General features: G+C 26.8%; 1 protein-coding gene across 1 annotated transcript in view; it reads left to right on the top strand.

Annotated features, from left to right (window-relative positions):
• The window catches only part of LOC107447414 (venom protease), a 61,929-nt gene that overhangs the window by 23,331 nt on the left and 17,940 nt on the right, over window positions 1-20,658 (top strand). The gene's annotated exons all lie outside the window — the stretch shown is intronic.

Genomic DNA, 20,658 nt, shown 5'->3' with positions numbered 1-20,658 from the left:
TGCGCTAAGGAACATTACTTAACCACGAAAAAAGAATGACTAAGATTCACATCTAAAAACTTTCTGAAAAATCGATGTAGTGTCTTTTATTTTCATCATTTTGAAATTCAGCTCTTTTATAAAATATGAAAAGTTAAAACTTTTGGGGCACAAATTATTTAATAGATATGGTTTATAAGAAAAACTTTAAAGATTTTGTTTTCTTTAAATTTTTTAAAACTTCGTTTTTTTTTTTAAATATATAAACACTCTTTTTATAAATGCACATTTGAATATTAATTTTCTCATAATTTTTGGTTTAAATTATAGAAAAAAGCTTTCTAGTTATTTAATTATGTCAATTACATATTTCTTTAGTTTACTTTTTTCGAAAAACTTTTATGCACAGAGATTGTATTTTAGTATGCTTTTAATTATTTTTTTTTAACTGCAGATTTTTCTCTTATTTTGACAAAGAGGGAGAATTACTTTTTGAATATACACATGAAATAGTATAACATAATAACTTGAAAATTGTAGACAAAATTCAGTTATTACATGATATTACACATTTTGATAAATTTTTAAGGTGTTAAGTGAGTGCCCTTTCAAGACTCAAAGTGCTCTTTTCCGTAAGGAAGTACCCTGCCCTTCTTTATTCCTAGGGGGGACTTTGTGCAATTTAATATGTTTCATATTTTAATTTGATATGTGTCAGGACATATGTTAAAAATAAAAATGTGAAATGAATTTCGTTGCATTTCAAAGAAAGTATTTGAAAGTCTCTAAAAATGATGTTAATTTATAAATCATTTAGTAAATAGTTTTCATTTTTACACGCACATAACTTAATTGCTGCATATTTTGTCAAGTAAAACAATATTTTTTGTAGAAATTACCAATTTAAATTACGGTAACAAATAAAAAACTTCCATTTAATAAATATTAATTTATTTTTCGAATGCATAATATGAGTAGGATACATAATTAAGTTTTTAAGAGCCCAAAAATTATTAATATCTAAGCTAAAATGCCCCAGTTTTTTTTTTAATAATTGTCGTTCAAAAAATTATTTAATTCAGTGTTGCTTGTTAATACTATTCTAATGTTGCTTGTTAATACTATTCTAATTAAATTCGTAACCAACGTTGGTATGAACTACATAATGAGAAAACATTTCCTGGTACATATTACTTCCATTCTTCAATTTATAAATTTGAACTTCAATTGTTAAGACTTTTTAGTAATTATTAAAAAATACACAAAGAAATACTTCCTGCTCATGATTTGCTTCGTTCATAAAGTTAAAAGGAGACATCACGAGTAGTCTTGTCTTTGTTAATGATATTCGTTATCAATGAAATAATAACGGGTTAATAACAAATAAACGGGGTTAACACTACTGTATTAAATATTTGTAATTTTGAAACTATTGTGAGCATAATGCAACTAAATAAACACGGAATTATAGAAAAATTGACCAAATTCTTTTTTATATGAGTAGAGAGCATAATTGTTTCAAAACGTAAATGCTTAAATCATTTGAACTAACTCAATTATGTTGTAAAATGTAAACAAAGTTCTCCCTAGGAATAAAAAAATTGAAAGAACCTTCCTCACAGAAAATGGCAGTTTGAGTTTTGAAACGACACTCACTTAACACAGTAAATATGTATTAAAATGTGTAATATTATGTAATAACTCCTCAACAATTTTTAAAATATCTTCTTATACTACTTTATGTGTATATTTCAAAAAATGATTCTCACTATAATAACTCACTCAAAATAAGAGAAACTCAGTTATATTGTTAAATGTAAGTTAAGTTATCCCTGAGAATAAAAAAATTGAAAGAACCTTCCTCACAGAAAATGGCAGTTTGAGTTTCGAAACGACACTCACTTAACACAGTAAAAATGTATCAAAATGTGTAATATTATGTAATAACTCCTCAACAATTTTTAAAATACCTTCTTATACTACTTTATGTGTATATTTCAAAAAATGATTCTCACTATAATAACTCACTCAAAATAAGAGAAACTCAGTTATGTTGTAAAATGTAAGTTAAGTTATCCCTGAGAATAAAAAAATTGAAAGAACCTTTCTCACAGAAAATGGCATTTTGAGTTTTGAAACGACACTCACTTAACACCTTAAAAATGTATCAAAATGTGTAATATTATGTAATAACTCCTCAACAATTTTTAAAATACCTTCTTATACTATTTTGTGTGTATATTTCAAGAAGTAATTCTTACTATAATAACCCACTCAAAATAAGAGAAAAATTGAATGTTTATAAAGAATAATTAAAGGCATGCTAAAAGACAATCTCTTTGCATAAACTGCTTTCAAAAAAAGTAAACTAAAAAACATTATTAATTGATTTGAATAATATGTATGTCTATACATTTAACTTTTAAACTAAAAAGTTCATATTACTTTGTCCTTTTGTATAAACTAAGGTTGCATAAATATTTTTTTTCTTCTAATTATTCGATGCATTCTTAAAGGTAACTTTATAGAAAAATTTGATGTTTATAAAAAATAATTAAAGGCATGCTAAAAGACAATCTCTGTGCATAAATTGTTTTCAAAAAAAGTAAACCAAAAAAAAATTATTAATTAATTTGAATAATATGTATGTCTAGTAGTATAGCTTTTAAACTAAAAGGTTCATATTACTTTGTCCTTTTGTTAAGGTTGGCATAAATAATTTTTTTTTATTGTTAGATGCATTCTTAAAAGCAACTTTATAAAGTTTCCGACATATTTGTGAACATATAGTGGTCCATATCTAAGCTTTATATTTCTGTAATAAATATATACATTAAATTTCGAGCACTATATGTCATATTTTTCAAACATTTTATGTGTAATTTAAATTGGGTTGAAAAACCATGCATAACAAATCTCTCAACCTGAATATTCTTCACAAAATTGCTTGCAATATTTTGAATATTTCATTCCCTGACCAAATTAGCTTTTGAGTAGCATTGTGTTAACTTCAGTGGCAATTCTATCAATTTTATTGAGAAAACGTATAATCAGTATTATTTGAATAAAAAATTAAGCACTTGTTTTTTTAAAAAAAAAAAAAAAAAAGAATTGATAATAAAATAGATTCAGCTGAATAATGCGAAACACAATGTTCTCTGAGTCACTTTTAACCCTTTAAACTGTTGATCTCGAATTCAGTTCGAGGAGCAACCTCATTGCGTTTCTACGCTTAATACCAGTTTTCTCTCGAGTTTATTCAGTGAAGAAACAGTGCTGGAGTGAGAAATGTTAGTAATAAAATAGCACAGGTAGCGGAGGGACAACTGAAAGGAACCCCCAATTGTAAGTTGTTTTAAAAATTAAAATCTTATTATTAATTTCCTTATCTTGTTTCGAATTGATTTTAAACAATAATCATAGTTTGATATATCCTAAAAATTATTTATCTATATTTGCAGTTAAAAACTTTTATATTCAATAAGGAAACATTTCTTTAAAAATTGGCTAATATTAGTGCATATTATATATTTAGTTGCAAAACTTTTCTTCCTTCTCCGTTAAACATTATTAATCAGGATTTTAATCTAAATTTTACTATATATCAGGGATGGCCAAGCTCCTTGATTGTCGAGCCATTTTTCAAAAATCGAAATTTTTCGTGAGCCGTAATTAAAAGGTACGCAAAAAAAGTATTAAAATTTTTTTGCAGAAATTATATTTATTGAAAACATAATTAAAAGTGCAAAATATGTGTATTGAATTTAAATATTAAAAATTAAACACATTTATTTTACTTCTCTTGATAATTCTTTAAAATTCGACAAGCAGCCTTTTTTAGTTCAGGATACTTCGATTCTGGTACAAATTTCTAAAATGCAGTAATCGACGTCGACTTATATTTTAATTGTAGAGCTTGATATTCTTGCATCTCTATTAATTCTAATTATCCAGATGCTTTTTGGATCATTATTATATTGGAAATTGTAAACTCACCTTAAATTATGATAATTTCAAATGGATTCAGAAAAAAATCAAGAGACGATTTAGAATATTTCAAGTCTTGAAATCTATTTTGGAATTCCGTCAATATTCCTTCTAGCTTTTTTATATACTCGTTGAGTTTTTCTTGCTTAATATTGGAACAAAATGTTTTATTCGAGGAAAATGACAAAATTTTTTACTTTTAATGACCTTTTGAAAAAATTATAATTTAGTTTGAAAACAAAATATACACTCTGAGAAGTCAGATATTATTTTATCTTTCCCCTGCAATTGTAAATTCAGTGTTTGCCAGTAATATTTGTTGTCAGTAATTTAAAAGACATTTTGAAATACATACGGAACGATAATAATTTAATTTTTTAAAATATAATAGCACAAAATTAAAAGGGAACTCGGGTGCATTTATCGAGAGCCACAAATAATCTGTCAAAGAGCCGCATGTGGCTCGCGAGCCACAGGTTGGCCACCCCTGCTATATACGTTAAAAAGTATTCGAATTTTTTACAGAAATAAAATGGATATGTTGATTGTAATGCTGTTTAAAGTTAAATTTGGTGAATAAACTCAAAAATTTCCGTAGCTGAAACCATCCAATTTTTTCATCATGTTATATTTCGGAATTTTTTAATAATTTTTTCATAAAAAAAAGCGAAGATCGTAGAAAAAGTAAGTTGGAAACAAAAATATAAAATTTAATAAGAAAATGACTAGAATCCATCAGTTGAAAAACTATTAGCTTTCCCTGAGTTTATTTATTGAAGTGCTTTTCGGTACTTCATTTAATAAACATAAGATAAGTACAAAGATAAGGAACAGAATTAATAACTTTCAATCTAGAAATCAGATTTTCCCCAAACACGATGATCTTAAACATACTGATTAGTTTGTGCAGACAATATTTTAAGTTACGAAATCAGACACCAAAGCGTGTTTCCTTTGAACAAATATGCCTTTTTTTTATGGAATTAGATTATCTACTCTCAAATCAGGCATAATCAGGGAGGTAGCCGCAATCTGTAAATTATGGTCTCAATAGTTTGGTTAGGAGTGTGATCAAACTCTAAGAATAATGTTAATAGCTTCTAGTTATGAATAGCTTATAGTTATGCATAGCTTCATAATGTTAATTTCACTTTAAGCGCATTTTGTCTCATTTCCGTAGGACAAATTAAAAATACATAATTGTAAAACATAACACATAATTTTATGTAAAATGTTATATTTTACAATTATATCTATATATATTTTAATTCTTTGATTAAAACAAAAGCTGTGAATTGTAAAGTATACAAATTTCTACATAATTTAAAGCTTTGTATTTTTAACCACAATTTACATAAGAAATCAGATTTATATGCTCTATAATGCTAAGTACTCTATAATATCAGTATATAGAGTACCTAGTAGAAGTATATATTGCCCTCAAGATTCGAAATTAGTCGAATAGTTCTTGAGGGCAATATATACGCCTACTAGGTACTCTATATACGGAAATGTGTTTAACAAAGTTAAGTTCCCTGGTGACAACATTTAATATTGCATCATCTCCCGTTTTTAGTTCATTGATAGCAACTTTTAATAATCCACACTTTCTTATTTCTATTTTTCCAATAATTGTAAAAATATCTCATATTTTATTTTCTATTGTGTATAAAATTAAGTCTTCAAGCTAAATTTAAAAATAACGAAATTTTTAACCATATTCAACAAAAAATGAAACAAAATAGTGAGTCTTGTAGGACATTTTTTAACATTTTATTATTATTTATAATTGCTTATTATTTAAATCCTCATTTTCGTTTCATTGAATTTCCTTTTGTTCTCGAGTGTTTACACGAAGAATCGTACAAGTACTTCATTAGGTTATGAAAGGTAATAAGTTACCGTCCGTATCTATGTTTTGCTTCATTTATGACTGAAATTGTTTTGTTTCTTTTGTCTTCAAATAGTTACATTTTTCATATTAGGAGTTAATCAACCAGATATATAGGTTATAGATTCCAATTAAGGAGCCCTTTCATTACTAACCTACTGCGGTAACTAGCCATTTGAAGTTGAACACAAAATCGTTGATTGGTGAGGAGAATTGCTATAAACATACGTAGGTTTCAGTTACAATTTTTCTGTCGCGACCTTAGCAGTGCACTTGGACTCATATTCTGATTCGGTTCTTAATTGGTGACATTTCGAACAAAGGGCCAAACATAACACTGGTTTACGATTTCAATCTGAGTTGATCCAAGCGTGTCAGAAACGATTTGACGAAAAGAAAAGTGATCACGCTCCGCTTCCGCTTTTTTTCATGAAATTTAAAATTTTTCTTTGCTTCTTTCCGCTAGAAAAGTGAAATCGGATTTTTCGCCTATTCGCCGCCCTTCTTCCTCGTCTATTAGTTCAGTTGTCCGAGCCCTCGTTGCTGTCTCCACTAGATGGCGTTGATTTATGTGATATCGGGTTATGGAGGACGAGGTTCAGTGATTTTTTAGAGAGTGAAAAAGCACTTAACCATTTGGTGTGAACGGGCTACTTAGGTTCAAATGTTAATGATCATCTAAACATTAACACAGGTAATTTAATTTTTATATATATATATATATTTAGATATACTTTCTCAAAATAGCTATATTTTTATTAAAAATATTCATTTAATTTTTATGAATAAATTATTTTGCTAAATAATATGTTTAAAATTATTTTGCAGCATAAGAAATTAAGTCATTCGTTTATTATCATTATAGTTAATTCTTTTATTATCATTCTATTAACACGAAAGAAAATTTATTAAATTTATGATTGCAATATTTTGCAATTTAAGTAAGGGACTTTTAATGAAATTAGCTATTTTATTTGAAAAAAAAAAAAATTTCCCGCTATATGGCGCTAACCAGTGATATGTTACATTACCAGTCTTATAATCATTTTTAAAGAAATCATTTTTGCCTAGATTTTATTTCATTGATCTTCTGCTTAGAATTAAGTTTGAGTTTAAATTCTTCCTCAAGAAATGCCAAACAATTCTTTAGCTATAAGACTTTATTTACTTTAAAAAAATAATAAAAAACACCATGGACATAAAGTAGTCACTGTATTAAATTGCATTAGTAATTGCATTGCATTAGCGTGCTCTGAATGTGATAAGGGTATTTGACAGGATCCTGCTTGTGTCTAGTTCACAAATTGGATGTTTGAATTTCACTGCCTGATTCTTTAATCTTGACTTTGCCACTGCATTAATATCATTAAGTGTTACCATGTAGGGCAATTTATCATTGTTGAGCTTTCTTGCCTCTTCCGCCAAAGTATCTGCGGTTTCATTCTCATCAATTCCAACAAGCAAACCCCGATTCGGATTTCAATTAGAGCTTCCGCCAAATCCGCGGAAATTACTGATATTTTGTTATTAAGTAATTATTTATTTTAAGTTATTTAGAATTCACATTTTTTACGTACGATTAAACCATACACGTTATTTAAAATTACGTTTACTACAACATAACAGGTGCTGAAATATTTAATTTAAATTTTAAAAACCATTGAGTTGCATGTTAACTAGTAAATATAAGCTGAAATACATTTTTACTAAAATATGTAAACTTAATTAGAATTGTTTCATACATTTCATTTTTCATTCATGATGCAAATATAATATTATTTGGAAAAAAAAATTAATTAGGAAATAATGATGGATACATTATATTTTTACATGCATCAAAGTTTTTAAATAATCTTTCATCCGTCTATATTTTTTATAATTTTAGTTTTAAGCGCTTAAAAATTTGCATGCATATTTTCCTTATATCTTTCATTAATCAATGTTTTAAATGTATTTACGCTTGTTTATGCTTGCCAAAATATACTTCATTAATAATGTACTAACCTATAAAAATATTTCGTATTACTTTTCTAATTTTGTTAGATTTTTAGATGTAACATGTGAAACTAAGCAAAATACCGGTAAAAAAAAGAAAAAAAAGTTTACAGATCCATAGTTAAGAGTCATATTATTTAATTATCTGCGAGACGTTCCTCCATTTAAAAAAAAATTTCATGTTTGTTAGCTCATCTCCAATCATCCATTTAGGTTTCCTGGTTAGCTTTTAATTTTCAAACGCAATGGATAATAGCTAGGAAGTGCTATTACTTAATCGACAATAACAAATTTTTAAGCTATGCCACTGTAATAGCAAACGAGTAGTTTCTGTAATGCCTGGTTGAATCTTCAAAATGGTGCGTGTGTACGTTTAATTACTCTTGATCTTAAGTGAATCTTCACTCTTTGAGATTTTATTTCAATTGAAACTCTGGCAAAAATTACGTCAAATGAATTCAGACATAAAGTCGATGGTTTTATTACTCATAAAAACCATTTAATGTTTACAATGATCTATTTAAAATAAAATTAAACATAAAGCTGTGCGATGTTAACTCATAAAACCGACTCATTTAGATTTAATTGGAGCAACATTATTTATATCATTTTTCTCACTTTTTCAGACGCGTTGCTTTGATTTTGATTCTGTCAATAGTTTTACAATTTTATTTTATAACCGTCGTTGAACAGCCGACCCAATTCTCGGGTTTACGACTAATAGTGTTCAACTACGTAGCCTTGTAATTTTGAACCCAATCCGGAAGAGAAGAGATCGCCTGCATCAAGTATAGGGAGAAATTTACTTTCACGGAGGACTTCTTGATGGAACTAACCCGCATTTGCTCTACATAGAGAGGAAAACCACGAAAAACCTTCCATAGTTAGCCTGGAGGCAAGGAGATTCTAACCCATGATCCATCTACCACTGAGGATATTTCACGTCAGCACCGTGGTGGGTGCAAGCCAGATGCGGAATTCGTATCGACCAGTCATCGCTGGGATTCTAACCCGGTTCACCTCATTGAAAGGCAAACGCTCTATCCTCTGTAAATAGTTAAAAAAAAGCAGATTTTATAAAAACCGAGTAACAATGAGATCCGTATCCCCCCCCCCAAAAAAAAAACACTCACTGGATAATTTGACCCCCGATAGATGCTAGGTTTGGGTAACTACTAATTAATATTTTAAGCTATTATATAATTGGAGTCAATAACTACTTGTCATTAATTAGAGTTGTTTATTAATTATGCAAGCAATACTATCTTCAGAATAAAGAAATCGACCGAAAAAAAAAAAACAGAACATGACGAATAACTTTTTATCTGGTGAACACCAGGAAAGCACAGTTTATGTATCTTAGTATAAGTTAGGGGTTCCGAACCTTTACGAGTGAAGAATCACTTGCACAGCAGTTTGACCGACAAAGAGCAGCTTGCCCAAGTATTTAAAAAAATATTGACGGCAAATATGGAAACTTTTTTTTTCATTAGCATGGTGTACCAGGCACTAAATCTTTTTTAGAAATCAACTTAATATAATTGCATAAAATTAAATACTTTTAGACATTAGAATTTATTTAAATTTAGGAAATGCGAACTGATACTTTTTTTTAAAAAAAATAATCACTCTTATTAAGAAAGGATTAATTGAAAAAATATAAGCAATGTGAAAAAGTGATGGATTTTTATATTCATTTTGTGAATAAATTTTAACAAAACTCTAATGCTCATAGAATTAAAATTAAACAAAAATCAAATACATTTTTTTAGTAAAATTAAAATGAAAGTTAATTAAATTATTTAGTTGAATCAATTTAACTGAATAAAGTTTACGGTTTTGAAAGAATTAAAGTTGAAACAGTACCAATATAGCACAAAATACTATTTAATATGAAATAGGGAATATATTAGAACTTTAAGAAATTTATTTTAAGTGACTAATAAGAAGCTTTTTAAATCTTAAATACGTTTAAAGAACTTTTTAAGCTACAAATTTTTTTAAATAGTATTATAAACAATACACAATTAAAAATACATGTGATCCTCCAGTTTACGTGTTTCGTGAATTGTAAAAATAATGTGTTAAAATAATGGAATTTTAAATACCTCAAAGAAATGCATTGCGCTACATGCTACAAAATTATCCCAAAATCACTAGCATTTACGAATAAGCTCATCAAAAAGTGATTAGTTGAATGCATGATTCGAAATTCGAGATCACTAATTACAGCGTACTAAAACTATCCAGAATTTCAAATACTATGTGAAATTACTTAACAATAACTGTTGTAATAACCACCAAAATATATTTTGTTTTTGCTATAAAATCAGTTCAAATAAAGCATTTCAAAAAGTGATTACTTAAATGCTTGATCCGAATGTCATAATAATAACGTGTTAAAGGTATCGGGATATTCGAAGCTGTGTGAAAATGCTTCGTTTAATAATTGCAGAAATGACCATCGTAAAAAAATAAAAATAATAAAACTTGTAATAAAATTTGCGTGAATAAAAGGCGTCAAAATGTGGTTATTTAAATGAGCCGTAAAAAACTCGAAAGTCGTATTAAGGTACTAAAAATATCAGCATTTTAAAAACCACGTGGAAATCCGTAGAAATAACTGCCGGAAAAAAAACAATCGAAACATCACTTGGGCTTACGATTAAGTCTGCACAATGAGCGTCAAAATTTATTACTCAAATTCGAAATTCATGTATTGCAATAATGTAGTATTAAGTGGGTATTGTAGTGGGATTTTTAGTACTACGTGGAAATCCGTTGCGGTAACCACTGAAAATCATTTGGAATACCAAATGGATTTAACGGAACATGTTTAACGGAAATGGAATGTTAAATTGTTCATTCTATCATAATTCCTGTATACTTTTCTATACCTGTATACTACACTAGTAGTTTCACGTTTCTAAATTTTATAGTTTTTTTACACAGCAAAACAACACATAACATTAAGTGGGACATGAAAAACTGCGACAATGTCGACTTCGGTGAGCATTACAATTTTTTAATATAGAGGGATAATAGAAGCCAGATATTAGTAAAAAATACAAGTAAAAAAATATATAAATAAGTAAAAAAGACTGCACAAATTCAAGTTCAAAAATATACGCTTTTACTAATTTTAAATTTTATTTTGTTATCTGTTGCATGTAAATGTCCGGGTGCGAAAGTACCTTTCAAGTCGAAAGATACTGTATTGTAATGAAGTGTACGAAAAATTAACTTACACAATCATATTGCGCTATGTTTGACACAAATTTGCATTTTAAGAAAAGGGCAATAATAATGTAGTGTTAGTAGTAAGTAAATTTCTCTCTCTCTCTCTTTATATATATATATATATATATATATATATATATATATATATATATATATATATATATATATATATATATATATATATATATATATATATATATATATATATATATATATATATATATATATATTATATTATATTAATTATATTCAGATTTAATTCGTTCCCTGACTCACTTTTTTTCTTTATGCGTCTAACACTAGTTTCAGAAACCTTCAATCTTCGTGATATTTCGGGGTTTGAAAATATTTTAACATTTACTAGGGCCTTTACTTACAGCTTTTTTACATGGTGAAAGATCGCCTTTTTTTAGCCCATTATAAAAAGTTTCCAACTGATTATTTAAGCACTGAATGCAAAATAAACAATTAACTGCGTTACTGGCGTAGTATAAAACTGCGAAGCAAAGAAATGCAGCGCAAAAAGCCAAAGAAACGCGTCCGCAACTGGCGCACGCGAGAACGCGATTGAAACCGGTTTGCGCTTGTTTACGTTCGTGTATCAATTGATTAACATTTTAACATTGTATTGCAATACGTAAAGGAATAAAAACAAATAGGAAGTACATAAAAAATCTCCAGAATAAAAACTTATTACATGTACGTTTAAATATATAAGTATCTATATATTATATAAAACGCTAATACGTACGTATGTATCAATAAAACCGATGATATTTCTTTTCTCGCGTTGGCAACGGTTTTCATTTTTAATTTATAGGCTTCGGCGCTCAAGAGCACGTAGTGAGCAACCAGATAACAATAACCAGAGTGAGCATTATCAGGTTGTTCAATTCAGATTCATGCACTAAAAACATGACAATATTTAATTTAAACTTAATTAGGAATTAATTAATTAATTGAAGTGAGAATGCTTTAAAAGGCCGCTGTTGAATTGATATTTTTCTACTGGGAGCTACCTAAACGTCTAAAAAACGTTTAAGTGTTTGTATTGAATGCATTGAATTTTTTTATATTTCGCGTTTATTTATGCATTGAATTTTCACGCTTTAAAATGCAGAATATTAGTGAAGCAATATTTGATAATTTATTTTGCTAATATGTTTCTTATTTAGCTAATGTTTTGATTTTTTCACCATGTACAATCTAAATAGCTAATATACTTTTTTAAAAGCCAATAAGAACATTGGTAGAATTCTTCTACATAAGTACAATACTATGTCTTTGATGATAAGATACTATGTCTTTGATGATAATATATTACGTCTTTGTGCTAGAACATTGTGTTCATTGGCGAGCGAGCGTAGCGAGCCATGGTTCACGGCGTGAATCACATAGGATTGCGTAGCAATTCTCGGGGGTTGGCGAGCGTTAGCGAGCAGGGGGCGGAGCCTCCTAGTTGTATATAAACTCATGAAAAACATGAAATTATTAAAATACTACAGTGCGTCTAGGCCAGGGACTGTATATATAGTCCCTAGGCCAGGGATAAACTAAAACGACACTTCTGCATTCACCTCTCATTGAGATAACATGAGAAGCGAGTGCAGAAGTGTCGTTTTAGTTTTGAACCAGCGATATATATATAGCATTAAAATAAAGTTATACTTTGAACCATAATATAATTCATGTTTGATAAAACTACATAATTGGAATCATATCACTACTAAATTTTCGCTTTTTATTAGTACTTACTAGGTTTAAATTAAAATTGAAAGTACGCGGAGAAAAAAAATCTGGTAAAATTACCGTACTGTATAGTAATGCTTTTCTGGTAAACCTAAAAAGAGCCACACTAATTCTGATTAATTAAACCATTCATTTAGTAATTTTTCCGTTCATATGATAATGGAATACTGGAAAATCTGGTTTTCAAAATTATAGTTCTTATTATCATACATGTAGTATAAAATATGAAACTAAAATTAAATTTCACAGAATAAATTATTTTTTTGCCATGCTCTAAGGTATCAAGATAAAATTACCAGATTTACACATTGTAAAAAAATATTTTATTGTTAATTTTATCAAAATCATTATCAAATACTTTGGTAAAAATTATTGAGATTTTTGGTGTTTCCATTGAGCTCGAAGTAAATTTTTCCATATTCCAATATTTTTTTCTTGGTGTATACATGACACACGAATTTTGCAGCTATCATTGTATAGTCCAGTTAAGTTCGCTGCTACATTGCCTAGTAATTTTATCAATAAGGAACTTTGTTGAAAGTTTGTTTGAAGTAAAATATTAAAGTTAAGTGTTATTACAAGCAGTTTATAATATAATTCAAAAAATGTTTTCTTACATCGTTTTCTAAAAAAGCACAAAACTAGCTTTAGTAAAAATATGAAGAAAAATATATAATAATAATAACATTACTACTCGTGAAGACTACTCGTCATTTTGTTTTAGCAAATATATTTTAAAGTTTATATTTTGTCATCACTAAAAGTCATTTATTAACTCTTAACTATTTCTATAACTCATTTGCGCATTCCCATCAGCATGGTTGCACTCTTTCAGTTGTAAATCTCTTGAAACCATATTGGCTTTTATTTTATTGAAGAGTAAATGTATATTAAAGGTTTTAAAACTGGAAGTTGTAAGTTTTGAGTCGTATTTTGTAAAGAGCCGGTAAACATATCCAGAAAAACGCATGTAGTTCTCAAAAGGTAAAAAGGGAAAATAAATAAAGCAAATGAAATTTTAAAAGATCAGTGTAATGAATGTCAACTTACGAAGTATGTTTTTTAAAGATTAGTAAAACAATCAAGAATCATTTTTATATGAAATCTTATTAATGCATAGTTTCAAATTGATAACCCATATAACTATCATTTTAGTTAACTCCGAAATTTTATTGTCTCTAGATTTTGCATCGAAGAAGCATTTCTTAAAGCATGTAACGTAAACTATGAAAATCTTTCTGAATTGAAAATGAGTTGTTTTGTATTCTGTGAGCTAATGAGATTTCATTTTTAATGTATATTTATGTAATTAAACGTTAACTGTTTATTATGCATAAATTTAATAACGTAATATGCATATATTTTTCGCCGAAAATTTCGAAATAAAATGCATAAATCCTTCATATTGAATCAAGTATTTAACGTTTACAAAAATATTCTTCGAACCTTAAAATTTTTATTTATTTCTTATTTCTGAAACATCTTAAAACTTTTTTAAATATAAATTTCCTATATATAAATGCTATTTTAGTCATTAAATTGACTGTGGATAATTTAAAAACATTATACGATTATAAAATTTTATTCGTTTTTTTTCCTTATAAATTAAAATAAAAATTCATGTTGACTAAACATGTTAGAAAAATGCTTATAGTTAAAGTTTTAAATTTCGTGTAGTAATTAAGTAATTTTAAAATGTGTAGGAATTTTTTCATGCTTGTGAAAATTCTTCCGAACTAATCTAACATTTCCGATGACTTCATTTTGCTTAATCGAAATAGTACGTTTAACAAGATAGGTCTTCTATTAGGTCAAATTTCAGTTTATTCGTTTTGCCCTGATTCTCCCAATTTTCAGCAAGTCAGAAATTATATAAGCGCTGCAATTTTGATTACACATGATTTTTCAATAATGAAGTTTATTTTTCATCATTTTTTATGCTTCACTATTAACCTCGCGTGATGAAAAGGTCTAGTTCATTTTCTTATGTTTCGAAATTCATGTTACTAAAATTTTCATTATCATATTTTACATAATCCTTTATTTAAACTTTAATATTTTAGAATATTTAATTACTTTTTGATAATTAACAGCTGAATATCAGTTAAGTAATCATAAATTCACATATTTCAAGAACCAAATAATGATTTATATAATTAGTTTGTTACGAAAACTTATGTTCATTAATTAAATATTGGCTGAAACTAAAACTTTAGTGGTTAACATACATTCCTTAATAAGATTCATGCCAAAATTTTATTTTAAGGAATTCGAAGAGAATATGCATTAATAAAATTAATTTTCAATATTATAATTATAGCGTTGTAAGTATAAGGAAATCTTTTTCTTACTTAGACCGTTTGGTTTGCTAAATTAGAGCGAAAACTATATTAAACATGTATCTATAATATTTATAATATTAATTCATAATATTTTAATGAATTTATTCAAACAATTCAAAATGGGAAATTTAAAAAAAACTGTTTTAATTTAGTACATACCTGATAATTTTTTTTGATTAAAAAATCTTCACATTCTTTAAAATGAGTGAAAAATAATTGCAGGTAGTGTTTAAAGTCAAATATTAGATACTAGTTTTCTTATACTATATTTATACGAATAAGAGAACTAGTATCTATAACTACTAGTTTTCTTATTCATATAAATATAGTAATACATGGCTGAAAGTAAAAATAAACTTGTTTTAATACGTTGAGAAGAAAATGCTGGGAAAAATAAGCAAATTTTTATTACATAAATAATAATTATGCACCACTATATACTAAAAGCTCTGTAAAGTTGCTTTAAAGAAGACATTCTAATGTTAGTAAAATAACTTTAAATATTTATTCACTTATTAAAAAATACATTGAACTTTAAGTTTATAAAGCTAACCTACTGCTAGAAGTTCATATTCTTCAAAATTCTTTCCTATTTTGTTACATCAATTTCTTAACTATTTTAACTTTTGTAAATTATGCTTATAAGTTAATCCGATACTATAAGTAAGATTTTATGCAATTGTGAGATTATAAAAAAAGCCTAACAAATTGTAACAGTGAAACAAAATAATTAAATTTTTGTGAAATAAAAACTAAACTATGAATTATAAAATAGTTTCGATATAATTGAATCTACTATTTGAGAAAATAATCTCATTTGAAATTCTAACAATAAAAGACAAATGAATACAAAAATCTTTTTCTTCCGCTTAATAAGCTATACTGTTATATAATTATTGTTAATTCTATGTTTAAGTCTATAATCATATTTGTTTATTTTCTACATACCAAATTAATGATGGAAATATGCTGAAAAAATTCTCTTGCATAATGGTTTCGTTACTACCATTTTAGGGTTTTGATGGTTTTAATCAGTTCTGAATTCAATACTGCAAGTATTCATGATAATTAAAGCTTTTTTTTAACAATTTATTTATTTAAAATGATGCATCTGTGCCAATATCGGTTTTTGACACTTTATGAAATAAAAGGGCCACTTCAAACTGACTAAACTTTTTTGAAATAACATGCTTGCAAAATGACTTTAAAATGTCAAAAATAATCATATTCTGAAATAAACTAATAAAATAGGAACTTCATTTTATAGATATAGGTTTTTAAGCAAATGCATTTCCCTACATTGATGTTGAATTGGGATATATTTAGTAATTATGTATCTTTATTAATACAATACAGTGCACTGTCTAGCCAATTAAGCGAATCAAAAAATTTCACATTTAAATTTTAACGCATTGAAATGGCATAACCCTATTTTTTTACAAATTACAAGTAAAACGGGAACTTTTTTATTCTGTAATGATTAGTTGCAGAGTTTATACATTTGAAGAACTTCCCTGTGAAAGTTTTGCGTTTTGCCAAATAAAATTTACATTTATCAATCAAAATCAAAACAGGTACGTTTTTTCGATTATAAGAGTTTTTTTTCGACAGAAATGATTTATTCTGAGACATTTCTTTCAGTGAGCAATCAGTGCGGAAGAAACTTTCCATTAACCTAATATTTAAAAACCCTCTTACTTCAACTAATAACTTTATTCTCTCTCTCTCTCTTTTAATTTCAATCGTAACAGCAAGGCACGGAATGTTATATTCACATTTTAGAGGGGGGGGGGGGAAATGTATCTTCTAAAAACATACACTAAGAAAACTAAATACTGTAAAAATTACTATAATATGGCAAAATTTTACATTGTTTTCTTGCTTTAATGAAACATCTACTAAAAGTACGTATTTTTTATTGTATTATTTTGGTAATGATTTTATTGAAAAATGACCAGAACAATACTAATTTGTTATCATGCTGCTTAAAATTAAATTTTTAAAACATTAAAACTACACAAATAAGATTGTTTACATCTGAAATCAATAGAAAAGATTTTTTTTAAAAAAAAGTTGATCTCTCGTTAGCATTTAACTAGTTTTCATTAGAACTATTCAGAGACGAAATATCGAATATGATGTATATATATATATATATATATATATATATATATATATATATATATATATATATATATATATATATATATATATATACGCCATTATAACATCATAGAAAGAGTATTTTTGTTCGATTAAATGCAACATAAAATTTTCTTTCAAAAAAGAGTGGCAAATAATTTAGGAACCATTAAGTTGATCTCAAAATAAATAACATATTTTGAATCAGCATTTCAAAATTATTATAGTTTTATGTTAGAAGTTTAAGTTGCACTTACTGACATTTCTTCATTACTGACATTTCGTTCAAGTTTCATTTCGCTGAGCCTAAGTGAAACAAAACAAAAAATAATTAAATAAATGCTATTACACATTATATAAAATCGTGGCAAAATCTGTAAAGTACATTTAACACACTTGAAAGCCTCGTCCATGCCCCTTTTTCATACATGTTTTTTATGTATTGAGAAATGTATCAGGAAAAGAATAATTAACTGAAATCTAACTCCTATCAACACTCAGTACCGCCATTTTAAATAAAACATATAAAAAGTGTGATAAACAGATTATAAGATCAATTGCATTCTATCTGGTAAAAGATATTGCCATCAAAATCTTGAAATTTATTACTAAATGGTAATTTTGGTTGCATTGGTGAACATTTTTAAATAAACTAATAGATATTGCTGAAATGTATGAATTTTTTTCCAACAAATACTTTTTTTAACAAAAATTTTATAACAAATACTTAAAATTTTGTTACAAATGCTTCATTCCCTTCATGCAATATATTGTAAGACAGTTAGAAGAGCACACACGAGTCCTCGAAACTGAAATTCTTACCACAAAAAAACCCAGTTATATTAAACAGAAAATTATTTATTAGTCAACAGAAAAAAATTGATTGTATTTTTCAACATAAAATTTAATCGCATTTTTTCATCTAATTTGTCAATTTCTTTATTTTAAAAATATAATGAATTCTAATAGGCTTATAAATAAATGACATACAATTAAATTTTTTTACGCTATGGCACTATTTGTCCCAACATTTATGTGACTTTTTACGAAATTGAACAATTTTTTTTAAGTGCAAGTAAGTGGACACATTTATAATTTATGAAGTAATAATGGCGTTTCACGGATTATGTTCTTGAACTGCATTGCAAATGTTACGAATTTTCTCTAAAGTTTTCCCTTTTTTATCGTTTGTATCTCTGAGTAACATGAAACAGAATTATATACAAGCCATAACTTCCTATAAAAGCAATAAAATCATTTGGGCTATGTACTATATTTTAAATAGTTTACATGCAAATGCTATATAATACAATAATTTAAATATTTTATATTCTAAATATTTCACATGCATTATTACTTAATATATAAAACGAGTTTTCGACAAATATTTTTTTTAGTTTGTAAAAGAATTAGATCTAATATTAAAATTTTTCTAATATCTTTGATTTAAGTTAAGTTAAATTTAAAGCTAGATTTTAAAAAAAAACATACTTACATAACACTTGCATATTGTTATATAAAAGTTTCAGTTGCCTAGCTTTTGAAATGGAACAAACTTGGAATCTACTTTTCATTTTGTTGCCAAATTAATATTAAAATCAGTATGATAAATGAAACAATCGAAGAAAAATCGTTTGGTTTAATCACCGCAAAAGTCAATAAATGTATCGTTTGGAAATGAAGAAAAAAACACGAATTTTTAAAACTAACCTTGGTAATTTGAAGAAGTGTCAGGCAATGATGCAAGAAAAACAAAATCTGTTTTTGTGCATGTACGTCTTATGAGACGAAAATATCGTCTGCGAAACCCTTGTCAAATATAAACGCGACTGTTGATTAGCCAATTAGGTATTTTATTCCTATTTACAGTATGATCAATCATTAGAAAAACTTTTGTGAAATAAATTAGCCTAATAACAGACAAAAATTGCGTTTACACCCAAATTTAAAATTCAGTGTTAATTAAATCTTCTATGGCATAAAATGTAATTTTTTATTTATTTGATCTTTTTAGTTTTTCGAAATATGAATTAAATAAATTATTATTGCTAATTATAATTAGAGTTAAATAGGAAAATTCATGTTAAATATGGAAAGGTAGCAGATATAGAATATGTGGTTAGAGTGTAGAATAGTGTGTCCCTTGGTTAGCCCTAGAACTGGGAGCTTTTACTGTACATATCTTTCATTTTCCTATTATTTTCATGGTGATTTCTTACTATTCGAAAATCTCTCTTTTAAGTCATTTTTCTTATTTTTTGCAATAACTTGAAAAATTGCCAAAATTAGAAGGGCGTCCTATTCTAAACCTTTACCTCAGAAATTTAAAAGCACCAATGTGTCAAATTTTAATTTCGTGACCTTTTTGAATTTTGATTTTAAATAAACAAAAATAAATTTGTAAAGATTAAGAGTAGTGCAATATTTATATTCGTATTAAGAGTATTGTAACAAAAACATCGGTAGATTATTCCAACATATAACGCTAAATAATGCTAGTTATATTTCAGTTTTTATTTTTAAATTTAAATGTTTTGTTTAAATTCCAGGAAAATGATATTAAAACATATTTCGTTATAATTTGTTTCCTTATTTATGATTGAAAAATGATAAAATTATTAATGCTCTAAAAATTGTTTTTTTTTTATCAACTTTGGTTGATAAAAAATTAAATTTTGAGGAGGAAAAATTCTTTGAAACTTACGCAGCCTAAACTTAAGAGCTCGCCTTAAGTTTTAAAAACATTTTTAACTTCCCAAAATGTGTCATAAGTTTGATATTATCTATTATTTAGTAATTATTATCTATTAATTTTGATATTTTTACGATGTTATTTCGAAAAGATAACATTTTAGTTACATATTAAACATTTTAATTAAAATATTCCATATAAATTTGATTAATAATTTTTTTATTTGAATCTAGCAAATGAAGTAATTTTGATTTAGTGTTACATGATGCAGAAATAAACTGAAAATTTATTAAATTTTTCAAAATTTATTAGTAAGTACTTTTCAGGTAGTCTATACCATTTGGAACAGTGTTGCCGCAAGATTCGGTTTTTAGTTAATTGCATGTATTGTAAGTCCATTCGTTGGTAAATTAAAAGAGACATTTTTTGAAAGGGAAATCAACTACGAAACTTAGCATAATTATTTATAAAAAAATATTTCCTTAGTGTTTGTCTTCTTATAGATTAATTTTCCTCTTAATTCATTTTTAACAGCACAGTTATTTCTTAGTCGTGAAAACTTCAAAACATAAAGGTTTCCTATTTTAGTAGTTAATATTCAGTTTCTGTTGCAAATGTTTTCCAAATGAGAAAGTAAACTT

Source organism: Parasteatoda tepidariorum, chromosome 1 (genome assembly GCF_982258835.1).
Source record: "Parasteatoda tepidariorum strain Cologne lab strain chromosome 1, Ptep-v5.0, whole genome shotgun sequence".
Lineage (NCBI taxonomy): Eukaryota > Metazoa > Arthropoda > Arachnida > Araneae > Theridiidae > Parasteatoda > Parasteatoda tepidariorum.
Note: the sequence above shows the minus strand (reverse complement) of the source record. Positions and strands in the feature narration are given on the sequence as shown.